The following is a 6,269-nucleotide window of genomic DNA, read 5'->3' as shown; positions in this document are numbered from 1 at the left end:
GAGTACATGGCAACAAACCTGCGAATGCCAGATCATGTAGTAGAGAGCAACACTGACTTTGTGAAGTCCACCTGACTTTATGACCATACAGGAGCTAGCCCCTTATTGAAAGGACAACCAGAGCTATATTTGTGTCAGAAATAATCTTGTAACATTTTTAAGAAAGCTCTGCAGCTGAAATCTCCAGCATCTTAATTTATAATGCTGCAGCACAAAATATCTTCCAAGAGTCAGGAGGAAGATACCTAGCCATTGCACAAGGTCATGCACTGGCATCCATGGGTTCAACTGAGGTCTGAAATGTCCATTGCCCAGCCAACACACCCACTGCGGTGCTCAAAGTTAAAGGAAGACGGTGGATGATTCCAATACTTCCATTTCCGCTTCTTTTCCATGCAGGTAGCCCCCTAAATGTCATGCCCTTCGGGACTCAGATCTGTGATGTTAATTTAAGGAATGGCCCCACTGCACTGTTATGCACTGCCCCTTTAAAGTTTGGATCTAGTACTTTTTGGTTCTGAAATTCCCACTTCAGTCTTTGCCTGTCAGAATGTCAGCTCTCACAATAAACATCTTCAAGATCACTGCCCTGTGTCTTAAACCCCTGCCAATCCAAAGACTCTCATAGTGAGTCATTGAATCCACATATAAGTCACCAGATTTCTTTGGGCACCCTTCTCAAGGCATGAGAGACCACATGACTTTAATTAAATTGAGGCGACTGGATTAAATCACATTGAATTGCAATTAAATTGAATCCAAAGGGATAATTTAATATACCAGTGCTTCCTGCTGCTAGTGGGTAAATTTTCAATTTATTACTTTCCCACTGCTGACTTACTCTCTTAATCTGCCAATGTGGTATACTGTATCCATTGTACCCAGTGTGGCTTCCTCTACATTGGGGAAACCAAGCGGAGGCTTGGGGACCGCTTTGCAGAACACCTCCGCTCAGTTCGCAACAAACAACTGCACCTCCCAGTCGCAAACCAATTCAACTCCCCCTCCCATTCTTTAGATGACAAGTCCATCACGGGCCTCCTGCAGTGCCCCGATGATGCCACCCGAAGGTTGCAGGAACAGCAACTCATATTCCGCTTGGGAACCCTGCAGCCCAATGGTATCAATGTAGACTTCACCAGCTTCAAAATCTCCCTTTCCCCCACCGCATCCCAAAACCAGCCCAGTTCGTCCCCTCCCCCCACTGCACCACACAACCAGCCCAGCTCATCCCCTCCCCCCATTGCATCCCAAAACCAGCCCATCCTGTCTCTGCCTACCTAACCTGTTCTTCCTCTCACCCATCCCTTCCTCCCACCCCAAGCCGCACCTCCATTTCCTCCCTACTAACCTCATCCCACCTCCTTGACCTGTCCGTCTTCCCTGGACTGACCTATCCCCTCCCCACCTCCCCGCCTATACTCTCCTCTCCACCTATCTTCTTTTCTCTCCATCTTCGGTCCGCCTCCCCCTCTCTCTCTATTTATTCCAGAACCCTCACCCCATCCCCCTCTCTGACGAAGGGTCTAGGCCCGAAACGTCAGCCTTTTGTGCTCCTGAGATGCTGCTTAGCCTGCTGTGTTCATCCAGCTTCACACTTTATTATCTTGACTTAATCTCTTACTGTTTTCCTACCACCTGGAGTCTGATGTGTGCCCTTTCGCAAAATTCCTTGTGTTCTTCTGCTATCTTGGGCTTCAAAAATATAGCCCAAGGAAGAACAAAAACATTACCTACACCCGTTTTTGATGGCAGAAGTAATGAAGGAAACTTATTAAATCCTGTATCAACTCAGTACTGAAATCTCTGGTATCCACTCGTCTCAGCAGCTCTTTGATAGTTGATTATTTCTTGGGCCCAAAAGTTGGTCCTTGAGTCACCAACTAAATAAATCTAACAAGTTGCCCCTTTTTTTTAAACACAAGCCATTTAAAGGGGTGAATGTTGAACAAATGAAATTATAATATTATTTTCAAAATCTACTGCTCATTGCAGTGCCTGTAGTTTCACCAGTCAAGGAAACTTTTTACAGTGCTTGGCAAATGTATCCCATATTTCTGACGTTTTGTTTTTATTTTATCACTTCTATTTCCTCTTTGTTCGTATTTCACTATTGGAAGTAGTTCTGATCATCATTATCAATTAACTGCAAGAATTTTGAATCTGTGCCCACTTTCAAGAAAGGAGGAATATGATAAAGATCTCAGCCCTGTTGTGATAAACATAGAACTTTATTAATTGGGAAAAGCATCAAAATATGTCAACATTTTTGAAGCGACATGATCAAACATTGGCCAATAAGCTAACAGCAAATGAAAGCTAATGTTAAGAAGCTGCTAGTTTTTTTAAAAAGTAAATGCATTTCAAGTGGGTTTTATTTTGACCTCATGTAAACAACCAAAATGACCCAGGTGAAGTTGTGGACCCACTTGCGCAGAAATGGCTCCAACTATTGCAAACCCACAGAAACCTCAAAATACTTGGAAACACGCCATTAATTTCCAGTCTGTATTTGGCAATAACTAGCTTCAAATCCTTGGAAAACAAATGTAAATATCGGATGAAATTTAAGCAGTTACTAGTTCATGTAACATGGTATTGTGACCCTCAGGTTAAATTCACCATCAGTTATCTCTCTATACTGAGAGACTATCGTATGATTCTCTGGGACTGTGTCATATTAAAGAAAAATGCTGCCAATATTGGAAATTTGAAATAAAAACTGGAAATGCTCAGTATGTCTGGCAGCATCAGTGGAGAGAGTTAATATTTCAGGTTGATGACCTTTAGTTAGAGCTTTTTGTACCTATTACCTAAATAATATTTGTTCAAACCAATTACAAATTTGGTCCAGTTGTTGACTGCATAAAAACCGAACACACAATATAAATTCAAAATAATACAAAGGCCACACTGCTTTTCCGATCTGCTTAGTCATTACTACTTTTCTTCCCCTCCTGTCCCAGGGCCAAGTTCATATTTACTTATCTCCTTGCTAAAGCAAAAATCTATTTCTTTTGCAACACCTCAACTGTGTAAACATTCACTGCACTAAGCCCCAATCTGTTCAGAGACAAATAGATGGAAAAACATTAGTTCTTTGTTTAAATGTCAGCTTCAAACATTTTCAACTTGTGGCTACCAGTATGCTCATATTGAAACTGCCCTTTACTTCAACTTGCATATTTCTCCAATTTTCTTCCATTTGTTTTGAAAGGGAGAAGAGATTCAGTATGCCGAGAAGCCAAGCTAAATGGTCCAGTTAAATGATCCAAAACCTAAAAACTTTGTATTGGAGATCTTGAAAAAATTTCCATTTCTTCAAAATTATTGCACAAGTATGTGTACCAAATTAGACCACCATGTCAATATGTGATCTCATCGTTCTCACTGAAGTATCCCTTTAAACTTGTACACTGGTACGATGTATGCTTTGTAATGTTGTATTTTATTTTGTAACAGTGTTTGACCAATATAAGATCCCATTCATGTATGCACAGCCAGTTTATCTGCCATGTTGAAGAAAACTCTATTTTATAATATTTTTCAATTTTTTTGAGAGAAGATAAGGAAAAGAACGGGTTGTTGTGATGACTTTAGAACTTGGAATTAGAGCAAGGCTAACTACATGAAACCATGTAATTATTCAATGGGCAGCACAAAGACCCCAAAGAATAAAGCTGCAGCAGCTGCTCCATGGAGTCAGGTGAGGCAATTAATGTCAAAGCTGCCAGACCCAGGATATCTGTGAGACTATTGACTGTCATGTCGAACATTTGGAAACGATGTTGCGAGATTCATTAAGAGTAAAAGAAGCAGCTGGCCGCAATGGTTGAATCTCTGTGTTCCCATATCAATTAGTAACCATGGCAGTACCAGCGATAGCACGATTAGTGTTAATGTGTCATATCACACAAGAAGTTATTGCACTTGAACAGGCTTTTATGAATACTAAACAATAAAAAACCCAAAGAACTGTGGATGCTGGGAATCAGAAACAAAAACACTAATTGCTGGGAAAACTTAGCAGGCCAGGCTGCATCCGTAGAGAGAAAGCAGTTAATATTTTGGGTCCAGTGACCATTCTTCAGAACTGACTGTAGCTTGGAAAAGATTGCTGAAGATGGGGTGGAGGGAAGAGTAAACTCTAGGTGGGGATGAAGCCCAGTGAGCGAACAACAGTTGGACATACGCGGAATGGGTAAAGGTCAGCTTGGGGGATTCAGTCGTGGCTATTTGGTTCCAGTAGTAGCTGATAATGGGATGATCGTGGTAGCACCCTATATAATGACAAGGCCTGGTATTTAGGTATTGGGGTAAGGCCATGGGTGAATGTTTGGTTCTTTATGAACACTTGGCTGATTATAAACAATATTCTGTCTCGAAGTCCTATGATGTTTTTGTGGAACAGGAACATGGAACCACTGACTAAGAGAATGATGAGTATGATTATATCATGCTCTCAGTGAAGCAGTCACCGGAGCAGTAGTTCTAAATCCAAATTCTGACAAATCATCTCATGCTCATAGGCCTGAATTGAGTGCTGAACCAATACAGTTGGTGGCAAAACTACAAAACAGCATGGAAAACAATTGATTGGTATTGCATTCCCCCACAGAGGAAAGAGACAACTGAGTGATAAGCAAATGGAGAGCATGAATTTTCTTCCACAAGTCGCCTTGAGGAAAAGTACAAATGAGAAACATGCCAGAGGTATCTTAAGCCAGGTAACCATAATTTGTTACAAAAACAGAAATTGCTGACAAACCTCAACAGGTCTGGCAGCATCAGTGGAGAGAAAACAGAGTTAATGTTTCAGGTCCCATGACCCTTCTTCAGAGCTGTAATTTGATAGTGCCAATGTGAATTGCTAGATTTGGGAACGTTTGGATTACTTGGTCCTCAGGTGAGACATAAGCGTGAAAAGCCCATCATGAACTGGATCGTAGCTTCCTTGAAATATACAAATGACATTACTCTTAGTGAAACTCACGTGTAGCTATTTCTGTGTTAACCATTGCTAGCACCATGCCAAATCAGCTCAAAAAACTGCTAATAAAACCAAAGCTCAACTCAAGATACACATAACTGTGCAAACCCAGTATAAAGTCAACACAGTGGCTGTTTGATTATGATCACCAGAAGACTGTGAAAGAAATGAATGATGAAGAAAAGACAGTGGGTATGCTGCACTCAATTTAGGGCAGACTGCAACTAATGCCACAGTGCTATGGCAGGCAGTGGAAGCAGGCCATTTCTTTGTTAGAAATAACAGGATGCTGGATAGGTGCTATCTAAAGGAAAGTATCTCAACCTGTTTTAGAAGCAAACACCATTTCAGACATCCACTGTATCTGCAGACCAGGTATGGACAAGGACAATGAACCCAAGGTCACAAGTGTGGGAAGCTGTCCACCAGTCATAAGCTTCAGTTAGACATCAGCTGAACTAGGGTTGGCCTGTACAAATGCATCTCAAGTAGGAGAAAATGTGGAGCCTAATTTTCATGTGACAATTGAAAATGAGCACATTGAAAACAAAAACAGAAATTGCTGGAAAAAGTAATCAGGCCTGGCAGTTAAAATTAATTCTGCCTCCTCTCCACAGATGTTGCCAGACCTGCTGAGTTTTAGCAGCAATTTCTGTTTTTCTTACTGATTTCCAGCATCCGCACTTCTGTGTTTTGTTTTTGTTCAGTGAGCATACTGGAGATCAATTGAGCAGCCATAAAAATGCTTGCGAGGCTATGACATTGGATGAAGCTGTTATGATGGTAGTTTCTGGATATGAATTGGAAATTGAAATTAATAACCCTATCAAACAAGTTTTTATGCCTCAAGGTGAACAGTGCATAAGTCAAATTGTCATGTGGAAAGCTTTAGACTACACTGTAATGACATGATTGAAAAAACTTATCCTGATTCCATGAAAATTGCAAAGAAGTAGACCTTAGGTATTTCCACAATGGAGCCAGCCAGGTCAGGAATGCAAACTGCAGCCCTGTGACCCAGATTAATCTGCACCTTACAATTGTACTCACGAACATAAAGCCAGAATCAAGTCTCACCCACCACTTTTAAACGGGCCGTGAGTCAATCCAACCAAATGAAAATCTAGCCCTTTATTGCAAATATTTTTGCTCAACTGAAAGCAGGTGGTAGAATGATTCTAGATTTGTCACATATGAACAAAAATATACATTCATTTTAAACTTCACCAAGTACTGCTTTTTGACCACAATAGGCTGTAAAGTTGTGCCATGTTTGTCT

Source organism: Stegostoma tigrinum, chromosome 2 (assembly GCF_030684315.1).
Source record: "Stegostoma tigrinum isolate sSteTig4 chromosome 2, sSteTig4.hap1, whole genome shotgun sequence".
NCBI classification, from domain to species: domain Eukaryota; kingdom Metazoa; phylum Chordata; class Chondrichthyes; order Orectolobiformes; family Stegostomatidae; genus Stegostoma; species Stegostoma tigrinum.
Note: the sequence above shows the minus strand (reverse complement) of the source record.